Here is a 27,302-nt window from a genome sequence, read left to right as displayed (position 1 = left end):
CATACTCCAGTTGTCCTCCTGTTCCCTTATCCTCCATACTCTCTCTCTCTCTTCGTTCTTTTCTTTATACTTGACTTCCTGGTAGTAGCTTCTGCAGCTGCTTCTGCATCGGTTACCCGCCGCTTTTCAATAGCAGTTAGAGCTGAAGCCATATTACTTCCTGCCTGGATGTTCAGTTTCTTCATAACATTGATTCTTGAAAATGCCCCGTCATTAAATGTTATTATAGCATCCATTATACCAGTCTCCAGCACTGTCAGCCAAACAAATACAGTTTTGGGTATTTTCTCCCATATACAGCTGTTGAAGCTTTCATTTTTATTCTGAGAGAGACCATGCATACATATCCTAAGCAGATTTTTATTTGCCAGATCCCTATATATAGACCTAATTGCCTCCATTACAGCAAGTGGTAAGGAAAGCTTGTGGGTATATTGTATGCCTGTAGCATTGGTCAACCAGTACTTGCACCACGAATCTTCCCCTTTTGGACACAAACCATGCTGTGGGGTTTCATCTGTTGAAACTCTGTGAAACCATGTTGCCCAAACAGTTCGTTTCAAGTTCTCCTAATCTCCTACATTTCTCCTTATTGCTAATCCATAATTTGGAGTCAAAGAATCAGTTTCACTTTTTGTAAGACGACCAGGATCACCTAAGTGTTTTTCATGTGACAATTTATTTTTTTCCACTGAAGTGTTTACATAATTTTCTCAGACGTGCTCCCATTCTTTTTGTACAAGCCCAACACATTCAAGCTTTTCTATCAGAGTGTTCCCATATGGTCGGTCATTAACAAAAGTTGTGTGTCCTTTACAGTCTCCATCCCCAACGTAGCCTACATACCGCACATCACGATTGACCTCTGATCTTCTCTTCTAAAAGTGTTTAGAACTTCATTCGTTTCCAATTTCCACTTGGCCCATCAAAGTTCTTTACACAAACATGGGTGCCAAAAAATTTACTTAGTGAACCCTGGCAGTGCTTTGATAGACATTCATAATCTAGTATCTTACCGATTCCAATAAACGTGCAGTTACAACCCCATTCAGAGAAGTATGACTTCTCTTCTGCCAAGATCCATAAAATGCTACTACAATGTCTGTATTCGCTGACAAGGCTACTGCATCTGCTGCTGCTCTTTTCATTGAATGTTCACTTACGCCACGTAAGGCACTATGTGTTAACTTAATGTATCTGTCAAACCTCAGTGGAGGTGAAGCCAAATCCATCATTGCACAAAAAGTCTGGGCAGCTACCCTTCTCCTTCCAATACATCGCATTGCATAAGAAAGCTGAATATTTACACTCTAATGTCGACTATCAGTTACTGGCGATGCCAAGAATCACTGTGCATCTTACACGAGTTACAGGAAATCAATAATCCACTTGAAACACCGTTCCTTGCTGAAATGTCCTCAGAAACGTTAATACTATCTTCACAACTGCAGTATTTGCATTTCACAGCACTCTTCAAAATTATTGACACCATATATAGGTTCAAAATAACATTTACATCGTTATTGCGGGTCGCAATACTACTAGGCTTGTTCTAATTAGGTTCAGAAAGCGAAAGTTTACGTCTAGAAGCACTGCCTGTAGACACAGTTTCTGCAGGCGACTTTCGAAGCAACTGATGTGCATTATTCGGTTGTGTTTGGAACTGATTACCGCGAAACTTTCGTTTGTGGCTAAATTTCTTTACTTTCGGCATTTGTAGCACAGAAAGCACACACATACACACACACACACAGAAACATAACACACAATAACCACAAAACCACACACGTATGAAATTCCGAAATCATATATTCTCAGATCTTTGTTTACATTCGAATCATAGCCTTCTAGACATGCCTGTACTTTGGTTCCAGGAGACAGTGCCTTCTACAATACAAATGTTTTAACAATCCGTAACTAACGACGGAAAAAGGAAGAACAAAATAATGCATAAGGTATTCTGACACTCTTCAAACTGGCTGATGGGCTTGGCCCCTGTGCAACATTACGTTCAACCTCAATTTTAGAACGAACGGAAAATGATAATGCCCATAAACTATACATTTTCGAAATCAGCATGAAATGCTCATTTCTATAAGCCAAGAAATTATTTTCCAATTTTTGGTCATTTTCACGAGCATGTCCCCCTTAATGCTGTTCTGCATGCTCTAAGTTACGACCTGGTAATGGCGATATCCGAAACAAAGTTAGAATTAAAACATACGGGATGGACAAAAAATTTTTGTGCAGTTATCAATATTTTTCTTGCCAAAACTATAAATCTTAAAGATCTGTGTTTGTGACAAATGAAAAAAATCAACAAGTTTTTGATAGAACGTCAATGATCCTCAAAACGTGCGCCGTTTGTTGCTCGAACAACCACTTCCGTAATCCATCTTCTTAACATACTCATGTCAGGTACTTGTGTAACATAAATACAGTCATATAGGTACCTCGTAAAAAGAAATCTAAAGGTGTTATGTCTGATGATCTTATAGACCAGGCTGTGAGACCATCAGACGCAATCCACCTGTCACGAAATTCTTCACTAACAAAATTTCTAACATTCAATTCACCGTGTGGTGGTTCATTGTCTCGTCAGAAAAGTATTTAAGGCTGCAAGTCTTTCAGCTGCAGTTCCGCAAACTGTTACAGTATACCCAGATAGATGTTAACTGTTACTGATTTTTTGACGTTGATAATGGGCCTTTCAGTTCAGAGGAATCCCTGCCGTAATCTACGACAGCGTATGGATTTTCACAATCCGATATCCTCTCACTGTTGTTGTTAACTTTTCCTGACATATGGAAAGAGCCCTTATCTAAAAAAACAAATTCGTTGAAGATGCTATTCTGGTGTAGATTCGTGCCAATGTCTCACTCGTAACAGCTACTCTACAGCTTCCATCATCTATTGGTAACGCGTGTGCGTGCCTTATCTCGACCTAACATGCATGCAGAAGCAATGTGTTGTTTAGAATTCTTCGCATTGTGGCCCTAGGAATACCTAATTCAATAGATGGGAGTCGAGTAGATTTGAAAGGGCGTTGTCGCACAGCTCCGTGACTTTTTTCACTGACCGAGGGGGCCCTGTTCGCAGTTTTCACTGACGGTGTGTTCAAACTTCAGGTGTGACGCAACAATACTCCTTCCATCAGATTCTTCTCTTTCCTATTGTTTTCGAAATTTTCGATGCATCGTAATCGGAGATTTTGTGTCGTGATTCCACAGAACACTCCGAGCCATCTCCACGCGTCACACAATCTTAAAAGAACAGCGATTGTAGTGCTCCCTACTCCGCTTCTACCTGGGACTAATATTTGCAAACTTACTTCATGATTTATTCTTTCTCTTTACACAAATCGCAAATTTGTAAAGTACACAGTTTTTGTAAGACAAATATTAAAAACTGTACAAAAACGTTAGGCTTACATTGTATATCAACTGATGTAGGTGGCTTAATTCGCTATATATTCAAAATGATTGTAGACTCCATTAACAAGCAGCCTTTACAGGTCAGTACCAAATTTTTTAATGTAAACGCAGAAGTTTTAAACCACCTCTCCCGTAAGTGATTTACTATTTACTTGAATTCTCTGATCTCTTTCTCTTTCTATGGTAAGCAAATTAACTCTACCATTACCGCAAGAAATCAACGGAGCAAAGGTCTATTTAGCGACTACTACAAGCCCGTACGGACTGTCTATTATAATGAAATAATAAGCAACCAGTTGCACAAAAGAAATTTAATTTATTTACCGTTTTCAAGCACTTACTGCTCTTCTTCAGAAGGTTATACATATGGCATTATTTGTGTCAACAATAAGGTGCATACAGCAAAATTCCATGGTTTACAGTGCCTGTACGAAAATATTATAAAGAAGCGACCCTATGAACCAAAGGACTATGGTATTTTTCTGTAAGCACCTTATTGTTGACACTCACAAGCAATGCGATAGGTATAATCATCTGAAGAAGAGCACTAAGCGCCCGAAATCACTAAAGAAATTAAATTTATATTGTGGAATTGGTTGCTTATTATTTCGTTCTGTACGACTACAGTTGCTGAAGATGGATGAAGTACTTATCTGGCCTATTGTTGGACCCACATCTTTTCATTCAAGAAGACGAGGGGACAGAAGAGATCATTATTACAACCAAGGAAAACCTGCCGAATACCATTTCCGGAAGTGTGTAATTGGAAATTCTGATTTAATGTTATCTATTGAGTCAGAGAGATAGATAGATAGATAGAGAGAGAGAGAGAGAGAGAGAGCAGTACGGAACTATGAAGTAACTCGACGTTTAATTTCTGGTTGTTTATAGACAAACTCTTAATTTCCTTTCTGCATGTAACGAAATACGAACCTATTTATTGCGGTTAGAAGAGATGAGCTCCAGTGGGTCAGATTCATCTCCTCCAGTTACTTGGGCTCCGCGCCACGTGGCCCTGCGCTAATTAAAAATTGTTCACCTGTTCGAAGGGTAATCTGAAGTACAAAGATTGACATATGGCCACAAAACTGCGATATCTGCTACTCGCATCAAACGTAAGTCTCACAGAAATATTAATCAATGTACTCACAAACTTCTAACCTCACGAACATGGGCTCGGTTAATGTCTGAAGTAGTGCTGGAAGGAGCTTACACCACGAATCCTTCACGTCTGTCCATCAATCCTTAAGAGTACGTGGATGTGGATATCTCTTCTGAACAGCTTGTCGCAAGGCAACCCAGATACGCTAAATAATGTTCATGTCTGGAGTGTTTCGTGTCCATCAGAGGTGTTAAATTCAGAAGAGTGTTCCTGGAGCCACTCTGTAACAATTTTGGACATGTGGGTTTTCGCCTTATCCTTCAGGAATTGCCCAAGTCCATGGGATTGCACAATGGACGTGAATGGATGCAGGTGGTCAGAGAGGATCATAACGTACAGTTGTGGACAAAACGAGCGAGACCCCTCGCCTTTCTGTTATGCTCATCTGTACAGTTTTAAAGTCTGCTACACAGCATAACAGACAAGGCGACGAAGTGCTACCAACTATGCAGAAGTGTGAAATTGAAAACCATCCGAATTTGTTAGATTGTTTTCAATCACGTGTAAGACTATATTAATGCTGATTAGAGTGTTAGACACAACACGTAAATATAAGATGTAAATGAAAGAAGATACGCTAATTAGTATGAACTGTACTAATACACACGAAGTCAGCTTATCGAGATACCATAACTGCTTAAGTAAGACAAAGTACACCAGATCGTTACGAATTAGCAAAGTATTAGGCGCATTCGGCCGCGAAACGGTCTGTGTCAACGTTCAGATCGGTCATACTGGATTACCATTGCTGACCTACCACGGAAGTGTGCAAGTTTAGCAATGCATGAATATTCATAACGAAATTTTAGTTAAAAATAATTCAGTGCCACGCTTAAATCAATTCAGTTATTAACAGAACCGCAAAAAGTAGGCAGTAACATGTATGAAATTTTACAAGAGTTTCATATTGACATTCACAGGGCGCCGGTAGCACTAAAAAGTATTGGTGGGGGCGCGAGAATTTCTTAAAATTGCCCTACTGATAGTCTGCCTGCCTCCATCGAGGCTATAACCGAAAAAAAAACCAGACCTCTCTTGCAATAGCAAACACCTTTCACTGCGCTAGCACACAATCCAGGCAAACAGCCCTGTATTATTACCCCAGACATGAATATGCCGGCAACGTCGCAATGAAAATGGCTAAATGACGTGCACATTTCTGCTGCATAAAGCTTTCTGACTCAAAAACCATTATGACACCGCTTATGTGACAGTCATTCGGGATGTTTATCGATATAACAAAGTACTGTTATTAGCGAGTAAATTTAGTGGGATAAATCTGCACCACCCCAGGAAATAAACGGCGACATAGCTGCCAAACGTATTTTACAATGTTTCAAATTCTCCATTAGACTTGCCACAGCCAGAAAACGTTCATTAGTCGAAGTGTTTCTTAAGCTAGCTCGCAGTGGGAATGCTCGCACTTCTAAAACGCGGTGGCATTATACTGGGATCTGAATTACCACGTGTATAGACATATCGATTTTAATTGCATTCCTGTAAACGTGATTTGAATCGAAAGCTTAACTACGATTAATATGCTGATATATCGACTGCAACTAGAACATTTCGAATAATGAGTAGGGTGAATTATTTATATGGCTTTCATGTTCAGTAACTGTCGTAGCTATTTTCGTTGTTAGGATCTCGTCACCTAAATCGGTAAAAATGGAACCCTACTAATCTCACTTTCTTGACTGTCTACCCAACCCTTAAAACCCGTTTACCTCGAGTACGGGTAGACATAATAAGTAGAAATGAATCGTACGTCCTGCGGTACACGGTCCCTTCGTGGTGAAAAAATTGAGCTTCTATGTCTATGCAATCTAAAGATACGGCCGTTTATGTACAGAAAATTTACGCGAAAGGTCAAAAAATGACTATAGGAACTATGCGATCAAGCTACTTAGGTCATCAGTCCTCTTGACCTAGAACTACATAATCTTACCTAACCTAACACACGTCCATGCCCAGGGATGGATTCGAACTGACAGCGCAAGCAGCCGCGAGGTCCGCGATATGACGCCGTTGAACGCACGGCTAATCCGCTGCGGCAAGCTGTTAATATAATCTGGTGTTGCTAAAATGTTATTCACTTCTGCTGAATGATTTTCTGCGCAGTTCGTTTAAGATAGAATAACTAAAATATGTTTGATGTTAAGGAATTGGAAACGCACCTAATTCATTTCCCCTTGTCTTTATTTATGATGTTATATTTGCAATATGAGCATACGTACTATCGATAACCACGCTTTAGCGCCAAGTCATAGTCACAGATATGCGAATACAACACAGTGGCTTATACTTGAGGTATTTCGTTTCCCACGAAGTTGTGGCGTCTTCTAAGCGCGAGCGCGCATCAGCTGAGCGAAAGTTTTCTTCCTGCTGCTAGTCTAATGGACAATAGCAACACCGTAGCATGCGTTCGACAACTATGTGACCATCGATTTACGTTCTTGAGTGGTTCATAATTATGTTAGTAAATCCACTCGATATTTTTATGTCCTTTAAATTATATTTGGTACATGATTCGCACTGAACAAGTAGGAAATGTACGTTATTTGGTCCAGGAAGCACTTTCCAATAGAAACTGCTGCATATATTGACATTTATGTTGCTAATTAGTCGTCTTATCCATCACATGGACAGTGTGGATGCTCTATTTTGCTACATTTCTTTCATAGCTTAGTAGCATTGTATGTTGGTGGCGTTGCCAGTTTACGTACTGCGCATGTAACACACAATAATATCGTTGAATGCCTGCAGTGATCAGTCTACTTGAAAAACGTTTGTTGTCATCGTAAGTTATGAAACTTGCTCTTCGACTACCAATTTGTCAATTTTTTGGAAAAACCTTGCTAGTCCTACTTTCAAATATTGACTGAGGAAACGTAGGCATGAAGTAGTCAGTGAAAGCAGTTATTCGCTATTGTAGCAAACTTTTAAATCCACTGGACACTTGAATTCGCTTTATTGATTCTGAGAGTTTTGTTATTCCTCTTGTTATTTACTGTCTCAATGACATCCGTCAGAATAAAATTAAAGGCAATCGGACTAGGTTCCTAATCTATATACTGTGTATTAATATTCGGCGCTGCAAAGGAAAATTTTGAAAGTTATATTCTTTACGTAAACCACAGTATCGGTTTCAGTCCTAGGATCGACGATAAACTTCAGAAATGCAATTACAGAATAGTGGCATATCGATTATTGCTCCTCACCATCAACAATACTTGTTACCTATAGCTTGGTATTCGCTATTGGACCGTCGTCACCCATTAGAGACCAACCTGATCTTTCCACAATACCATTTCTGACTTGCTTCTTGAGACGTCCTATAACTACAGACTTGTTGAAAATATTATCTGTTAAATACGCTATTCCACAAATTAAAAACTTCCAGTTATTCTTTATATCACTGAAGAAAAGATACATAATTATAAAATGAAACCAAAGATTAGAATGTCAGCCGGCCGAAGTGGCCGTGCGGTTAAAGGCGCTGCAGTCTGGAACCGCAAGACCGCTACGGTCGCAGGTTCGAATCCTGCCTCGGGCACGGATGTTTGTGATGTCCTTAGGTTAGTTAGGTTTAACTAGTTCTAAGTTCTAGGGGACTAATGACCTCAGCAGTTGAGTCCCATAGTGCTCAGAGCCATTTGAACCATTTTTTTGATTAGAATGTCAAAGCATACTGTGACTGGTTGAAATGAAATGAACAAAATCATCTTCTTTTTTAAACCACGTTACTGTTCCAGAGAACTTCGGCACCTCTCAGAATTTTTTACACCTCTGATGTTTAGCTACATGAGGACAAGTAGCGGGTCTCATGAAGCAGCACTGTTTAGCCGTCATAAAATAAAGCCTCAAAACTCAGCAAATAAACCTATTGTTCGACTGTTGCTCCGAATCGCATATACCAACCGCCCTCTGCTGCGACAACGACTAGAAGTCTATTGGATATTTGATTATTCTTTTCTTTTTCGGGCCTCCCTACCTCGCCTTTCAGCCAAACCTTCGCTCTCCAATTACGCCTTCATGGGCTAGTTTCTCCTCAATATTTTTCATTTGTCGTGAATTGCTTTTTACCCTTCTTGCATATACACGTGTGTCATGTATTTTTAGAGACTGCATGATTATATAACTAGAGTATTCCTTCTCTTAGCAAATTAAATATTACTTGTCTTGCTGTGAATTAATTTGCTTGTTCAGATTCTACTTACTGCGTTTCCTTAAAATTATATAAATTATGTTGTTGTTGTGGTCGTCAGTCCTGAGACTGGTTTGATGCAATTCTCCAAGCTACTCTATCCCGTGCAAGCTTCTTCATCTCCCAGTACCTACTGCAACCTACATCCTTCTGAATCTGCTTAGTGTATTCATCTCTTAGTCTCCCTCTACGATTTTTACCCTCCACGTGGCCCTCCAATACTAAATCCCTTGATGCCTCGGAACATGTCCTACCAACTGATTCCTTCTTCTAGTCAAGTTGTGCCACAAACTCCTCCACAATTCTATTCAATACCTCCTCATTAGTTATATGATCTACCCATCTAAAATTCAGCTTTCTTACGTAGCACCACATTTCGAAAGCTTCTATTCTCTTCTTGTCAAAACTATATATCGTCCATGTTTCACTTCCATACATGGCTACACTCCATACAAATACTTTCAGAAACCACTTCCTGACACTTAAATCTATACTCGATGTTAACAAATTTCTCTTCTTCAGATACGCTTTCCTTGCCATTGCCAGTTTACATTTTATATCCCCTCTACTTCGACCATCATCAGTTATTTTGCTCCCCAAATAACAAAACTGCTTTACTGCTTTAAGTGTCTCATTTCGTAACCTAATTCCCTAAGCATCACCCGACATAATTCGACTACATTCCATTAACCTCGTTTTGCTTAAGTTGATGTTCATCTTATATCCTCCTTTCAAGACACTGTCCATTCCGTTCAGCTGCTCTTCCAGGTAGGTTGCTGTCTCTGACAGAATTACAGTGTGACCGGCGAACCTCAAAGTTTTTATTTCTTCTTCATGGATTTTAATTCCTACTCCCAATTTTTCTTTTGTTTCCTTTACTGCTTACTCAATATACGGATTGAATAACATCGGGGATAGACAACAAACCTGTCTCACTCCATTCCCAGCTACTGCTTCTCTTTCATGCCAGTCAACTCTTATAACTGCCATCTGGTTTCTGTACAAATTGTAAGTAGCCTTTCGCTCCCTGTATTTTTCCCCTGCCACCTTCAGAATTAGAAAGAGAGTATTCCAGTCAACATTGGCAAAGGGTTTCCTTAAATCTACAGATGCTAGAAATGTAGCTTTGCCTTTCCTTAATCTACCTTCTAAGATAAGTCGTAGGGTCAGTAGTGCCTCACGTGTTCCAATATTTTTATGGAATGCAAACTGATCTTCTCCTAGGTCGGCTTCTACCAGTTTTTCCATTCGTCTGTAAAGAATTCGCGTTAGCATTTTGCAGCTGTGACTTATTAAACTTATAGTTCAGTAATTTTCACATCTGTCAACGCCTGCTTTCCTTCGGATTGGAATTATTATATTCTTCTTGAAGTCTGAGAGTATTTTGCCTGTCTCACACATCTTCCTCATCAGATGGTAAAGTTTTGTCAGGACTGGCTCTCCGCAGGCTGTCAGTAGTTCTAATGGAATGTTGCCTACTCCCGGGTCCTTATTTCGACTTAGGTCTTTCAGTATTCTGTCAAACTCTTCACGCAGTATCGTATCTCCCATTTCATTTTCATCTCAACTCTTGATATTCATACAAGTGGTTCTCTTTTCTCCAAAGGCCTCCTTAATTTTCCTGTAGGCAATATTTATCTTACCCGCAGTGAGATAAGCCTCTACATCCTTACATTTGTGCTCTGGCCATCCCTGCGTAGCCATTTTGCACTTCCTGCCGATCTCATTTTTGAGACGTTTGTATTCCTTTTTGCCTGCTTCATTTTTTGCATTTTTATATTTTCTCCTTTCATCAATTAAATTCTATATTTCTTCTGTTACCCAAGGATTTCTACTAGCCCTCGTCTTTTTACCCACTTGATCCTCTGCTGCCTTTACTATTTCATCCGTCAAAGCTACCCATTCTCTTCTACTCTATTTCTTTCCCCAAGTCCTGTCAATTGTTCCCTTATGCTCTTCCTGAAACTCTGTACAACCTCTGGTTTAGTCAGTTTATCCAGGTCCTATCTCCTTAAATTCCCACCTTTTTGCAGTTTCTGTAGTTTTAATCTACAGTTCATATCCAACCGATTGTGGTCACTGTCCACTATTATATTTTCGTCTCCCTTCACTATCTCAATAATTTCTTTTATCTCATCATACATTTTATCAATTTCTTCGTCATTTGCAGAGCTAGTTGGCGTATAAACTTGTACTACTGTAGTAGGCGTGGGCTTCGTATCTACCTTGGCCACAATAAGGCGTTCACTATGCTGTTTGTAGTAGCTTAACTGCACTCCTACTTTTTTATTCATTATTAAACCTACTCCTGCATTACCCCTATTTGATTTTGTATTTATAACCCTGTATTCACCTGACCAAATGTCTTGTTCCTTCTGCCACCGAACTTCACTAATTCCCACTATATCTAACTTTAACCTATCCATTTCCCTTTTCAAATTTTCTAACGTATCTTCCAGATTAACGGATCTGACATTCCACGCTCCGATCCGTAGAACGCCAGTTTTCTTTCTCCTAACGACGTCCTCTTGAGTAGTCCCCACCCCGGGATCCGAATGGGTGATTATTTTACCTCCGGACTACTTTACCCAAGAGGACGCCATCATCATTTAACCATACAGTAAAGCTGCATGCCCTCGGGAAAAATTACGGCTGTGGTTTCCCTTTGCTTTCAGCCGTTCGCAGTACCAGCACAGGCAGGCCGTTTTGGTTAGCGATAGAAGGCCAGATCAGTCAATCATCCTGCAACTACTGAATAGGCTGCTGCCCCTCTCCAGGAACCACACGTTTGTCTGACCTCTCAACAGATACCCCTCCGTTGTGGTTGTACCTACGGGACGGCTATCTGTATCGCTGAGGCACGCAAGCCTTCCCACCAATGACAAGGCCCGTGGTATAGCCTGTAAAAAAAGAAAAACTTGAAGTGAAACATTGGTTAATGGCTGAAAAGAAAAGAACCACCTCGGCTGATGCTGCTTAGTATCGCGTATAGCCTCCTTCGGCTTCCACAACGGCTCGAAATCTGTTGAGCATTGAGCTCACAACTCTAGCCACATAATTAGGAGATTCAAGTAACTCACTCCCAGCGTCATGAATCACATCAGAAAGCTGTCGGCGAGTCGACGGTGACTGTCCCTTTTCCCGTATTACTCTGACCGTTTCTGCCCAAATATTCTCAATGGGATTAATGTCAGCTCCTTTAGGTCGCCATTCTGTTACAGTAATATTACTATGGTCGTCGAACCACCTCTTAACCACACGTGCCATATGAACAGGCGAGCGATCTTGTTGGAACATGATCTGATCATCACCAAATCTTAGTGACACAAAAGGCAACATCACGTTCTCCAGAACTGATATGTAATTGCGCGCATCGAGTCTTTCTTACACTTCCCACAGGAGCCCACACCTTTCGGCCGATATCTATGCCCATACCGTTACCGAGCCCCTGCCACTCCTTCGGCAACTGTAAATATATTTTGGATTATACCTAGCAACTTTTGGCCGGTAAACAAGTACTTTTCCGGTTGATGCCGTAGAGACAACTTTTTCGTCATTGAAAATCAATTGCCTCCAAAACTGGAGAGGTTTGTCGACATTTTCAGCAGCTAAAGCAAAGCGGGCATATCTGTGGGAAACAGTCAATGTCTCTTTCATAGCAGCGCTTCTTGCTCTCAGTCCACCTTCCCTCAGACGACGAGTGACGGTCTTACTGCTAACATTGAGACCCAAAGTCTGCTGAATTTTTCGTGCGTTGACGAATGGGTGGTTCCCACTGAAACGGTGTATCTGCCGATCCTGTGCTGCTGTTGTTTTGCGGCGACAGCCATGAGGCCTTCCATTCAGGTTACCATCCTCTTCCTTTTGTCTAATCCACATGGCTACCGTCGACTTGCGAAGACCCATAGTTCTTGCTATATAGCCATTTGAAAATCCCTCTGGTTTTTCTTTTTTTTTTTTTTTTTTTTTTTTTTTGCTGATCGTTGTGTTTGGTCGTTGCGGACGTCAATTGACATCCAGTCAAATTCATTTTTTGATCCTTCCACTCAGTTTTTTATTACAGAGGGCAACCAGCTCTCTAACTGAACAGGCTGAGCTACCGTGCCAGCTTTTTTGCTTGGAGTGCTATTATAGCGTCTGCCTCAGCCAGATGGGCCATTTAACCATGACTGGATGATTCGTCGCACTAGTAGGAAACAGACTGCTTTATCCACGACTGCAGCTACAATGCAGTGGCCAAGTATATGTAACAAGAAATCGATGGCATAAACGAGAGATCGCAAGCCCGTACCCGTCTCATTACATAGTGGAACAACTTAGAATCTGTAACTTTTCTCAGAAGGGACTGGTCCGCTCTTGTCATGTCTTATCTTGATAAATATTACATAAAATGAAACGTTTACGTTTCGCATATACACTCCTGGAAATGGAAAAAAGAACACATTGACACCGGTGTGTCAGACCCACCATACTTGCTCCGGACACTGCGAGAGGGCTGTACAAGCAATGATCACACGCACGGCACAGCGGACACACCAGGAACCGCGGTGTTGGCCGTCGAATGGCGCTAGCTGCGCAGCATTTGTGCACCGCCGCCGTCAGTGTCAGCCAGTTTGCCGTGGCATACGGAGCTCCATCGCAGTCTTTAACACTGGTAGCATGCCGCGACAGCGTGGACGTGAACCGTATGTGCAGTTGACGGACTTTGAGCGAGGGCGTATAGTGGGCATGCGGGAGGCCGGGTGGACGTACCGCCGAATTGCTCAACACGTGGGGCGTGAGGTCTCCTCAGTACATCGATGTTGTCGCCAGTGGTCGGCGGAAGGTGCACGTGCCAGTCGACCTGGGACCGGACCGCAGCGACGTACGGATGCACGCCAAGACCGTAGGATCCTACGCAGTGCCGTAGAGGACCGCACCGCCACTTCCCAGCAAATTAGGGACACTGTTGCTCCTGGGGTATCGGCGAGGACCATTCGCAACCGTCTCCATGAAACTGGGCTACGGTCCCGCACACCGTTAGGCCGTCTTCCGCTCACGCCCCAACATCGTGCAGCCCGCCTCTAGTGGTGTCGCGACAGGCGTGAATGGAGGGACGAATGGAGACGTGTCGTCTTCAGCGATGAGAGTCGCTTCTGCCTTGGTGCCAATGAAGGTCGTATGCGTGTTTGGCGCCGTGCAGGTGAGCGCCACAATCAGGACTGCATACGACCGAGGCACACAGGGCCAACACCCGGCATCATGGTGTGGGGAGCGATCTCCTACACTGGCCGTACGCCACTCGTGATCGTCGAGGGGACACTGAATAGTGCACGGTACATCCAAACCGTCATCGAACCCATCGTTCTACCATTCCTAGACCGGCAAGGGAACTTGCTGTTCCAACAGGACAATGCACGTCCGCATGTATCCCGTGCCACCCAACGTGCTCTAGAAGGTGTAAGTCAACTACCCTGGCCGGCAAGATCTCCGGATCTGTCCCCCATTGAGCATGTTTGGGACTGGATGAAGCGTCGTCTCACGCGGTCTGCACGTCCAGCACGAACGCTGGTCCAACTGAGGCGCCAGGTGGAAATGGCATGGCAAGCCGTTCCACAGGACTACATCCAGCATCTCTACGATCGTCTCCATGGGAGAATAGCAGCCTGCATTGCTGCGAAAGGTGGATATACACTGTACTAGTGCCGACATTGTGCATGCTCTGTTGCCTGTGTCTATGTGCCTGTGGTTCTGTCAGTGTGATCATGTGATGTATCTGACCCCAGGAATGTATCAGTAAAGTTTCCCCTTCCTGACACAATGAATTCACGGTGTTCTTATTTCAATTTCCAGGAGTGTACGACAAGCCTAACGTAAGAAACATCTTAGGCAACCTGAAGAACACTCCATGAATATTAGCTGTAGAAGGTTGCCTTATAAAAAGGAAAACGTGTTTATCATCGTTCGCCATGTTTCCAAGTGGCGCCGTTTACTCTGACGTATACATAGTTCTCGCCTGACGTAAGAAGCGACTCGACTAACTAGGGGAACACGCCAGGTGCCATACCCTGATTGTCCGTAAACTTTGCTCAGTGAAGGAGAGGACAAAATAAGCGAACATGTGTTTCGGCTTTTCGGCGGACACTCGACCGTTTCCGAGAAAAAGACGGTCAAAGTTATCAACGCGCTGTTGCTATTGTGTAGATACCTTTTGCACCCGAGAAGGCAACTGAAGCGGTGCCTCAGTGGCTACCGCCGTTCCTTCTTAACTTTGATTCCCGAGTTCGACACCATATTGTTTTCTTCTTATTATTTTCTCTCCCTTTCTATCAGAATGACCTACGATTTTTTTTTCCAGTTTATATTGGAAGAATGTTGTCGTTATGCGTCAATTAACTTTCTGTGTAATTAATGAATTAAAAAAATAATAAACGAATGAGAAAATAATGTTAAATATTTTTGAACGTCATTACAACCTGTAAGGTTACAAGGACATTCACAAATATTTCACATCATTTTTATTAGTTTATTTTTTTTAAACTTCTTTCATTACACAGTACATTAATTGACGAATAATGACAACATCGTTTCAACATAAATTGGAATAAACATCAGTAAATAATTCAGAGAGTGAGGGGGAAAACAGAAGGAACAACCGGGTTTCGAGCTCGCAACACAAAGTTCTGAAGTCGCGGCGGTAGCCACTGAGCCTCCGCTTTAATTGAATCCGTACACGCTAAAAGGTATCTACACTATAGCAACAGCGCACTGAAATCATTGACCGTCGTTTTCTCAGAAGCGGTCGAGTGTATGCAGATAAGCCGAGACATATGTTCGCTTATTTTGTCCCCTCTTTCACTGAGCGAAGTTTCAGCAAGATCAGAGTATGACACTTGGTGGGTCCCCTCGGTAAATGGCGTGCGTTTCGATTCAGCAGACAGAATGCGTCCACATTCCTCGACTACTCATTGCCATGTTGGGAAACTTTCATTCTTGTAGTGGCAGTGTGCGTTATGAGGGCTGGTTTTGCTGGTATCAAGGTACTAATGGACTTTGCTCCTAATTTGTGGTAGACCTACTGCAACGACTTGAACCAGAAATGTTTGTTTATTTCGATAATCCTCTTCTTAATTGCCATATTTCGCTATAATATTTTCCTTTGTTTCAAAACGGCAAGTTTGGATGGTAACCGCAACTTTGTAACATCAGTAACAATTTAATACTTTGAAACAGTTATGTGTGGTGTACGAGGAGGGTACTCTGTTCAATGAGGAATACATTAAACACGAAAGCAGCGTCAAGTAACAATAATTAACTTTCGGTTACATGACAAAACACAAGTCGAAATAATGTTATTTCATCTCAGTATCCAGTAAAACATAAACTGGGACGATCGCAAACATACTTTTGTGGGGAAGGCAAAAGAAAGACTGCGTTTTATTGGCCGCACACAAAGAATACGCAACAAGTCTAATGAAAACACTGCCTACACTACGTTTGTCCGTTCACTACTATCGTATTCCTGCGCGGTATGGGATCCTTGACAGACGTGATTGACGGTACACGCCAAAAACGTCCAAAGAACGGTAGCACGATCTGTAAGGTCACGAAATAGGGGAGAGAGGTTCCCAGATTTGATAAGGGAGTTAGGATGACATTCATGAAAACAAAAGCGTTTTCCGCTGCCGCGATCTCTTTTCACGAAATTTCAGTCAACAACATCAGTTCGAATGCCAAAACATCATTTCCTCGGGAACGCACACAGGAAGAAATTACCTTAGTAATAATGTAATTAAGGGCTCTTTAGGAAAAAATGAAGTGGTCTTTTTCCCACACGCTGTTCAAAGGTGGGACGGTAGAGAAATAGTCCGAAGGTAGTGCGATGAACCTTCTGCCACGCACGTAAGGCTGGATTGCAAATATATCCTGTAGATGTAGTCATGTAAATGTAACAAAGAAATTATGTTGTAATTGCGACATGTGAGTTACATTTGCTTTGAACATAGAAGTTGTTTGCTGTTTATTTATTTTTTGTTCATTATTTTTAGCCATAGACAAACACCTAGTGGATACTGCAGACGAATTCGAACAAAATGACCGTAGCCTTGTAAAAGCTCCCTGATCAAACGATCTGAGTTACTGGCTTATTCTCACTAGACAATATATATTATGATTATACATGAATACTTGAGGTGAAGAGGGATTCGCCGGGTGCGGTGGCCTACCGGTTCTAGACGTTTCAGTCACGAACCTCGCGGCTGCTTCAGTCGCATGTTGGAATCCTAACTCGGGCACAGATGTGTGTGATGTCCTTATGTTAAGAAGGTTTAAGTAGTTCTAGGTCTAGGGGACTAATGACCTAAGCAGTTTGGTCACATAGGTCTTAGAGCCATTTTTTACCTTTCGGGTAAATTTTCTTTACACAAACGGCCGTATCTTTATATTGCGCTGACTAGAAGCTCATTTTTTCACATCACCAAGGGACCGTATACCGCAGGAAGTGCGGTTCATTTCCGCTTATTGTGTCTACTGCTACTCGAGGTGAACGGGTTTTAAGGGTCGGGTAGACAGATAGACGGTCAAGAAAATGAGACTAGTAGGGTTCCATTTTTACAGATTTAGATGACTATATCCTATTAACGAAAATAGCTACGACAGTTACTGAAGATGAGGACCGTATAAATAATTCACCCTACTCATTATTCGAAATGTTGTAGTTGCAGTCGATACATCAGCAAATTAATCGTAGCTACGCTTTCGATCCAAATCACGTTTACAGGAATGCAATTAAAATCGATATGTCTATACACGTGGCAATTCAGATCCCCGTATTAATACCACCGCGTTTTAGAAGTGCGAGCATTCCCACTGCAAGCTAGCTTAAGAAACACTTCGGCTAATGAACGTTTTCGGGCTGTGGCAAGTCTAATGGAGAATTTGAAACATTGTAAAATACGTTTGGCAGCTATGTCGCCGTTTATTTCCTGGGGTGGTGCAGAATTATCCCACTAAATTTACTCGCTGATAACAGTATTTTGTTATATCAATAAACATCCCGAATTATTGCCACATAAGGGGTGACATAAAGGTTTTTGAGTCAGAGAGCTCTGTGCAACAGAAATGTGCACGTCATTTTGTTATTTTCATTGCGACGTTGCCGGCATATTCATGTCTGGGGTAATAATGCAGGGCTGTTTGCCTGGGTTGTGTGTTAGCGCAGTGAAAGGTGTTTGCCACTGTAAGAGATGTCTGGTTTTTTTCGGTTATAATCTCGATGGAGGCGGACAGACTATCAGTAAAGCAATTTTAAGAAATTCTCGCGCCCCCCAATCCGTTTTATTGCTACCGGCGCCCTGTGGATGTCGATATGAAACGCTTGTAGAATTTCATACTGTTACTGCCAACTTTTTCCGCATCTGTCAATAATTGAATTGACTTAAGTATGACACTGAATGATTTTTGACTGAATTTCGTTATGAATCTTCACGCCTTGCTTAACTTGCACAATTTCGTGGTAGGTCAGCAATGGTAATGCAGTATGACTGGTCTGAACGTTGACACAGACCGTTTCGCGGCGGAATGCGCATAATACTTTGCTAATTCGTACCGATATGGGGTACTTTGTCTTACTAAAACAGTTATGTTATCTCGATAAGCTGAAATTAATTTTTTATTAGTACAGTTCATACTAATTAGCGTTTCGTTTATATGTTATATTGACGTGTTGTGTTTAACACCCTAGTCACCATTAATATAGTCTTACACATGATTGGAAACATTCTGACAAAGTTAGAATGGTTTTCAATTCAACGCTTGTGCATAATATGTTGGTAGCACTTCGCCGCCTCGCCTGTTATGCTGTGTAGCAGACTTTAAAGCTGTGCGGATCAGCATAACAGAAAGGTGAGGGGTCACGCTCGTTTTGTCCACGACTGTACATGTCACCAGTGAGACTCGTATCTAGAAGTATGAGAAGTCCCACATCACTCCAACTGCACGCACCCCGCACCAATACAAAGCCTCCACCAGTTTGAAGAGTCCCCTGCTGACATGCAGGGTCCATGCATTCATAACCGTACACGTCCATCCGCTAGATACAATTTGATGCGAGACTCACCAGGCAACATGTTTACAATCATCATCAGTCCAATGTCAGTGTTGACGGACCCAGGCAAGTAATGATGCTTTGTGGCGTGCAGTCATCAAAGTTAGCCGAGGGACCTTTGGCTCCGAAAGCCCATATCGATGATCTTATGTTGAATGGTTTGCACGCTGACAGTTGCCGATGGCCCACATTGATATGTGCAGCAATTTGCGGAAGGGTTGCAATTCTGTCACGCTGAACGATTCTCTTCACTAGTCGTTGTTCCCGTTCTTGAATTATCTTTTGCCGGCTGCAGCGATGTCGGAGATTTGATGTTTTACCTGATTTCTGATGCTCACGATACACACGTGAACATTCGTACGGCAAAATCTCCGCTTCATCGATTCCTCGGAGATGCTGTGCCCCATCGCTCGTGCGCCGACTATGTTCAAACTCACGTAAGTCTTTATAACCTGCCGTTGTAGCAGCAGTAACCGATCTAACAACTACACTTGTCTTATATAGGCGCTGCCTATACACCACAGCTCCATATTCTGCCTGTTTACATGTCTCTGTATTTAAATACGCCTATCTAGACGAATATCTTTGGCGTATATAAAGGCTCGTTCGTCTCCGTCAGATACAAAGTTTGTCTGCTGACAGGTGGAAGTAAAAGATCAATATAAAGATAACATTACTACAATCTCTTTCACTATTTTACTATAACAAAGCCTGACCAAGATTATCTTTTCCTGCTAATGTTATTGATGTAACGATGTCACTTTCAGTCAAATACTGTACGTCAACGATAAAGCAATAAATAAATATTGTTGAAGCAAACTGTCACTAAATATTGCGACACACGGGGTTCGCGAATATCTAGCACACTAGGAGTGTACGTTGAAATGCGGTGTACGTGGTTGTAAGTAATACTCCAATATCCGCCAAAATGAGTGTTTACAAATTGAAATATGCATTTCCTAATCAGACGCTCATTTGTCCGTTATCGCCAATCCAGTAAAAAAGAGGCCTTTCGAATCCCCTAAATTCTTCATTTACAAGTTTACGAAGAGCAAAATATTCCTTCACATGTTTTGTTTTAACGGTTGTTAATGGTGTCGTCCATGTTTGTGTAAGAGCGATGGATGCACCGTTTTAATCGTCTGCTACGCTTCTCAAATTGCGGTCTTCTCGCTACCCCCGTCATGTAAGTGGTATTCGCAGGCTAGACTGACGTGAAAACAGAACAGAGCCTTCCATTAGACGGTTTCGCCTGTTTGCTTAACGCTGCAAACACAGAGCTGTCTGCACGTAACGTGGTCGCCAGCTGCTGTTTACGCTCATCCTGACAATTGTCTTTCTAGTGCATGTGTACAGCCGTTTACTTCCGAGAAGTAACTTCAATTGGTCGACACTGTTTACACGGCGGCTGGCTCAGTGGACAGAATTTCAACACACGCCTTGTTGTAACTGTTAGCACACTCCGAACACAATGTTTGTCGTACAACACATCAAAGGAAGTTGCGTACTTTAGTATGATATCGTAAAGGAGAGCTTAGGTGCGTGGCAGCATACACTGTTGACAGCGTCTGTATGCTGAAAATCCCCTCCGAGCTGTGCGCTCACCATCTGTCATCACCTGCTGTTGGGGCACTTGTCTACCGCCGGAGGCTACATTGCAGACAGACAACAGGGAAGGTTAAAGATGTGTACGACATGCTGTGTACATACGACTTGGTATTAGGTAGTGTGCATGAGTCGAATATATTAAAATGTTATGCGACACCGAGAAACGAATGTGTCCATATTTCACAATAGAGCAAGAACTAGTTTGATAAGAATAAACAATGTCACAGATTTTTATAAAATATATTCTACTCCTTTTCATGTTATTCGACAACACATTTATATAGGTAGCTGAGATAATTACATTTCTTATATATTAATATTATCACTTCAGCCAGCTGCTGTGGCCGAGCGGTTCTAAATGCTTCACGCCGGAACCGCGCTGCTGCTACGGACGCAAGTTCGAATCCTGCCTCGGGCATGGATGTGTGTGATGTCGTTAGGTTAGTTAGGGTTACGTAGTTCTAAGTCTAGGGGACTGATGACCTCTGATGTTAAGTCCCATAGTGCTTAGAGCCCATATTACCTCTGCACTAATCAGCGCATGAAATCTATTAATGACAGTTCTCAAAACTATCACAATTTTAAATCACCTTCAAATTCTGTTAATATTTCGAGTGGTCTTATGATCTTCCTTCCATTTAGCTATAGATGTCAATGGTAAATATTTCATACACACAATACCGATCGGAATATACCAATGATATGTTATTCTTTCTCGGCGATGGCAAGTATTAAGAATCCTTTGAACCGTCAATTATTTGTAGATGTCTTTGCGGAAAGTCAACTCTTCTTTTTCCCTTTCTGACAACACCTTTCCATACAGATCTTTCCTTGACTATTTATTATATGTTCTCTTCATTTTTATTTTTGTGGTACTTACATGACACGACATTTCGTTTCCACCTTTCATGTTTCACCTCCATGCAATAATGTGTTCCGAAAACATGGTTGCAAAAATTCTGTCCTAAATTCCATTTTCATTTTTATACCAGTAGCACTGGTTTGATGAATAAAGTTTCCTCCACCTACGTCAAATTGTTTCTGTTATGTTCCTAGTTTTGATCATCTTATGTATTCTTCATTCAGTGATATCATAGTACCTCCATTCCTTCTACTTTTCCTTCTGACTTTGTGTTGTTTATGTTTGTCGTATTTTGCTAAATAAGTCGATAAATTAGTAACTGAGAGACACCCTGTACAAATATTGCTCAGTCCAATTTATTTTTACGCAGCCGAGTATGGGGGAAAACATTGGACTTAAAGGGTGACAATTATTAAACTATACGAAATAAAATCGTCGTAACTTCTGGACGGTTATGATGTTCAAATTGCACGGGTTGTCGCAGGGCATGACGGGAAGTAGTATCCGCATTATGTTTTGAGTTAGCGACGAAACCCACTTTCACTAGGATGGGTTCATCAATAAGGAAAACTGGCGCATCTGGGGACTGAGAATCTCTACACCCTCAGCGTGTGACTGAGTGGTGTGCAATGTCCAGTCACAGAACAATGGGTGCGATATTCCTTGAGGGCGCGGTGACAATCGAAAGGCACGAGAAGGTTTTGGAAGATGATTTCATCCCCATTATCAGAAGGGAGCCTGATTTCGATAGGATGTGGTTTATGTAAGACAGAGCTAGACCCCATCGAAGCAGAAGAATGATTGATGTCCTGGAAGAGTGTTCTGGCTGTCTAGCTCTGGGCTACCCAGAGGCCACTGGCATGGGCCTCCATTGACCGCCATATTGATCTGATCTGAACACATGCGACTCGATTTTGTGGGTGTATATTAAAGACAAGGTGTACAGTAATAACTCCAATACCACTGATGAGCAGAAAACAGCCATTCAGCAGGTCATCAACAGCATCGATGTACCGAAACTTGAGCGGGTCATGCAGAATTTCCCTTTCCGTCTGCTCTACATCATCGCCTATGATGACAGGCATATCGAAGATGTCATAATGACGTTTACAGGTTGAATACAGTGTGTCCACGCCGTAGTTTGTAACTAATTTACGTTTTTTCGTATAGTTCAATAATTGTCACCCTGTAACATGAACTTGCTGTAACTTTTCCAGATTAGTGGGATGCGACAGCACCACATGCTATTGTACTGCCACACACTCCATCCGTAGATTTTCAAAATTGAGGGAGAATTTTCGTAGACCAGACGATTCTTTTAGAAGAAAACATGGTGTTCCAACAACATTCATATCAATCGTAGTGTCAATAGGGGACGGACGAATGAAAGTAGTTCCTTGAAGCGATTGCAACAGACCAAAAACCTTACAAGTAAATCACACACTCTATAAAATACATAGGAAAAATGGAGATAATGGACTGCAACACAGTGCTAAAGAAGCTTCTGGGAAGATTCACTATCACCTCTGCTGTGGTGACGACTTGCATTGAGAACTCCCAATTTCTACAACAAAAAGAATAACGCTACAAATAACAGCAGTTATGTTACCAGAAGCAAGTTACACACTGTGTCCCATTTTCATCAGGACTGCTTGCGTGATATTCCAAACTAATGTCATCTCGTGGTCAATTGGACGTTCTTAGCCTTGAAATTTCAAAAACAACTGCGTAGAAAGTCAAAGCGATAGCACTGCTGTAGCATGATGGTTGCGAATGTAACGGCACGTGTCTTAACAGTCGTCGGAAAATGAGAGTGGACCAGTGAGGCAAAATCAAGTTTTTTGAGTCCTCCGGCGTTTGTGGGCGAGAGTTCGTCCAATTAGACCCCAATTCCGAAAGGAAGGCTCCATGTTGCTCCTCAGTGACGACACCCCAACCTACGACACGAAGAATGTGTAGAAGTTTTGGACCAACAAATAGATCAGTCTAGGATCACTCACCGTATTCGTCGGATTTGGCCCCAAGTGACTTTTAGTCGTTCCTCAAATTGAAAATGGTAATGAAAGGACACTGTTACGAAGCATCCAAGGAAACTGTATTGCAGTACTAAATGCAACCCCAGGAAAGGACTACAGTGACTGTTTCAAAAAAGTTTTAAAACGACTTAAGCCGTGTTTTTATGCAAGGGGTGACTATTTGCAATAAATACAGTGATTTTGTGACCATAAACCGTGACTTATTTTTTCATAGCCACAGTCCAAACGGAATTGTAACACACTGTAGACACGGATACGACAACGACATCAAGAATAAATGCAGCCGAAGAAAACCCAATTCGTTTTTCTGGGTTTCCGGAAGGTTTTTGACACTGTACCACACAAGCGGCCCGTAGTGAAATTGCTCGCTTATACAATATCGTCTCCGTTATGAGACTGGATTTGTGATATCCTGACAGAGAGGTCACAGTTCGTGGTAATTGACGGAAAGTCAACGAGTAAAACGGAAGTGATATCTGGCGTTCCCCAAGGTAGTGTTATAGGCCCTTTTCTGTTCCTTATCTATATAAACCATTTGGGAGACAATCTGAGCAGGCGTCTTCGGTTGTTTGCAGATGACGCTGTCGTTTATCATCTAATAAAGTCAACAGAAGATCAAAACAAACTGCAAAACGATTTAGAAAAGATATCTGAATGGTGCGAAAAGTGTCAGTTGACCCTAAATAGCGAAAAGTATGAGGTCATCCACATTAGTGCTAAAAGGAACTCGTTGAACTTCGGTTACACGATAAATCAGTCTAATCTAAAAGCCGTAAATTCAACTAAATACCTAGGTAATACAATTACGAAAAACTTAAATTGGAAGGAACACATAGATATAGTTGTGGGGAACGCTAACCAAAGATGGCGTTTCCTTGGCAAGACACTTAGATAACGTAACAGACCTACTAAGGAGACTGCCTACTCTACGCTTGTCCGTCCTCTCTTAGAATACTACTGCGCGGTGTGGGATCCTTACCCGATAGGACTGACGGAGTACATCGAAATAGTTCAAAGAAAGGCAGCACATTTTGTATTATCGCGAAATATGGGAGAGAGTGTCACAGAAATGATACAGGATTTGGGCTGGATATCATTAAAAGAAAGGCGTTTTTGGTTGCGACGGAATCTTCTCACGAAACTCTAATCGCCAACTTTCTCCTCCGAATGCGAAAATATTTTGTTGACACCGACCTACATAGGGAGGAACGATCACACGATAAAATAAGGGAAATCAGAACTCGTACGGAAAGATATAGGTTTTCATTCTTTCCGCGAGCTGTACGAGATGGCAATAATAGAGAATTGTGAAGGTGGTTCGATGAACGCTCTGCCAGGCACTTAAATGTGATTTGCAGAATATCCATGTAGATGTAAATTCCAATCCCATGTTTAATACAAGGACGTCCATCATTAATTGTGACGTCAACAGAACCTACTACTTATTTACGAACTTTTCAGCGATATTTCCACTTGTCCTTAGTGTATCTTCCGGAAGTAAAATTAAGGTTTTTTAAAATTTTGGAGTAGTCGGCTCTGCTGATCTGGTGTTAAAGAGTATGCCCGGAAATCTAAATAACGCGCGCTCGACCCCTGGTCAGACCATACAGTAATTTAGTATGACCTAGCCTCCACCTCTCAGTGAAGGACGATTCGGCAAAAAGAATTCGTGGTCCGGATTCAGTGTTAGTTTGCAAGCCCCCTTTCCCCAATAGGATACTGGAGTATGTCAGAGACATGGCTGTTGGAAAATGGCGTACAACTGGTAGACTTGCACCAGGCCGTTGAATCACACAGAATGAGGAAACTGCTGTTATTATCTTCGTGTCATCATAATGTCGTACGTCTTTTGCAGAAGCCTTCTTTCGTGGGACCTGGTTCACTAGCTTACTCTGATATCGGTGATATGCTTTCGGTCTGTCGTTTCATCAAAACTAATGCGGTGGCCGTATACTTCGTTTGTACTCAAAGGCTGGAGCTTCTATATCAGTCGTATCACTCAGGGGAACTGGACTATATGAACTGAGCATAGGTTGTGTGGTGTCATCGCCAGACACCACATTTGCTAGGTGGTAGCTTAAATCGGCCGCGGTCCATTTAGTACATGTCGGACCCGCGTGTCGCCACTGTGTGATCGCACACCTAGCGCCACCACAAGGCAGGTCTCGAGATACGATAGAGCACTCGCCCCAGTTGTACGGACGACATTGCTAGCGACAATACGGACGAAGCCTTCCTCTCATTTGCCGAGAGACAGTTAGAATAGCCTTCTGCTAAGTCCATGGCTACGACCTAGCAAGGCGCCATTAGCCTTACCTAGTTTGAGAGTTATCGTATAAATGTCTCAAGAAGAACGATGTATACAACAATGATTAAAAGTTAAGTATAAAGCAGCTACGTACTTTTCTTGCTACCATTCAATAGTTATCCTGTTCCAGACTTGACGCCGGTCGGCGTGTGTGTACGCGTGCCTTTCTTTCGGCTCCCTTCCCAGTGTGGCTTAGCAAGCTTGTTACGCCACAACAGATTGGCGACGAGACAACGGAAAGGGTCTTGGTCTTTCTAATTGCTTACAATTACTTGTGTCATGGCTTCGCCAGATGTACTGTCCGAATTTTATCGCTTGCAGAATCAGCAGACGCAGGCGTTATTGGATGCCCTTGGACAGCTCGTCCAGGGTCAACGTGCCATTCAAACCGATGCGGCAGCCGCCGCTTCACCGCTACCGCAGCCACAACTCGCAGTTGCACCGCCTTTTAGGCACTACGACCCGGCGCACGAGTCGTGGACCGAGTGGTCCCGCCAGTTTGCCTTTCATCTAGCCGCCTACAGAATTCAAGGTAATGAGCGGCAGCCGTTTTTGCTTTCTTGTGTCGGTGTGTCCACCTACCGTGTGATAGTGAAATTGTTTCCCCGACGCGACGTAGCAACTCTGTCCTACGAAGAAATTTTGTCTGCTTTAGATGCCTATTTCAAAGAAACAGTTAATGTAGTTGCCAAAAGGTATACTTTCTTTCGTACAAAACGTACGGCCAGTCAAACTAATAGGGAGTGGGTAGCAACATTGCAAGGACTTACTAGGGACTGTGCCTTTGAATGTGACTGTGGCCTTTCTTATTCAGATACAATGGTGCGTGATGCAATTGCACAGAACGTTTCTGATGTTCGCATACGGGAGCAAATTTTGAAACTAGTTAATCCCTCCCTTCAACAAGTGATAGACATATTGGATAGACAAGACACACTTGACTGTGCTCAGGAATCTTTTGAAACTTCGCCAGCAGTGTGTAACATTAACCGGCCCGCTGGACGCGCTGCGCGGCCCGGTAACCTGCCCTCGCGCATTTCGACGCAGCTGCCGACGCGCTCTAAACCAGGTGTGCCACGCCAGCACACAAATGCAGTGAAATCATGCCCGCGGTGTGCTACTAGACATTCGCGTGAACATTGCCCATCACGCCAAGCTATTTGCTTTTTCTGTAATAAGAAAGGACATGTTCAAAGTGTTTGCCAGAAAAAGCTCAGATCAGACAATCACAACCTTTCCAGGCCCTTTGCTTCGCGCCGGAATCGAACCAAAGACACTCAGGCTCGTGGACCTTCGCCCATGGACATTCATGTAGTTAATTCCGCTTCGTCCAGTGCCCCTTTCTCTAACAGTGACTGTGTTCGTCCCACAAAAACTGTGCGTCGACGTCGCCGGAAATCACGTGAATTAGCAAGTGATTCTGTACCAGTGTCTGTTCAAATTGCACAAAACAGTCGCTCTTGTCGTCAGCAGGACAGTAAACTTTTTGTAGATTTGGACTTTAATGGCAAGGTCATACCATTCCAGCTCGATACCGGAGCTGCAGTTTCATTGCTCAATCACGACACATACAAACAACTGGGCAAACCTCCGTTGCATGC

Source organism: Schistocerca serialis, chromosome 5, assembly GCF_023864345.2.
Source record: "Schistocerca serialis cubense isolate TAMUIC-IGC-003099 chromosome 5, iqSchSeri2.2, whole genome shotgun sequence".
In the NCBI taxonomy this organism is placed as follows: domain Eukaryota; kingdom Metazoa; phylum Arthropoda; class Insecta; order Orthoptera; family Acrididae; genus Schistocerca; species Schistocerca serialis.
Note: the sequence above shows the minus strand (reverse complement) of the source record.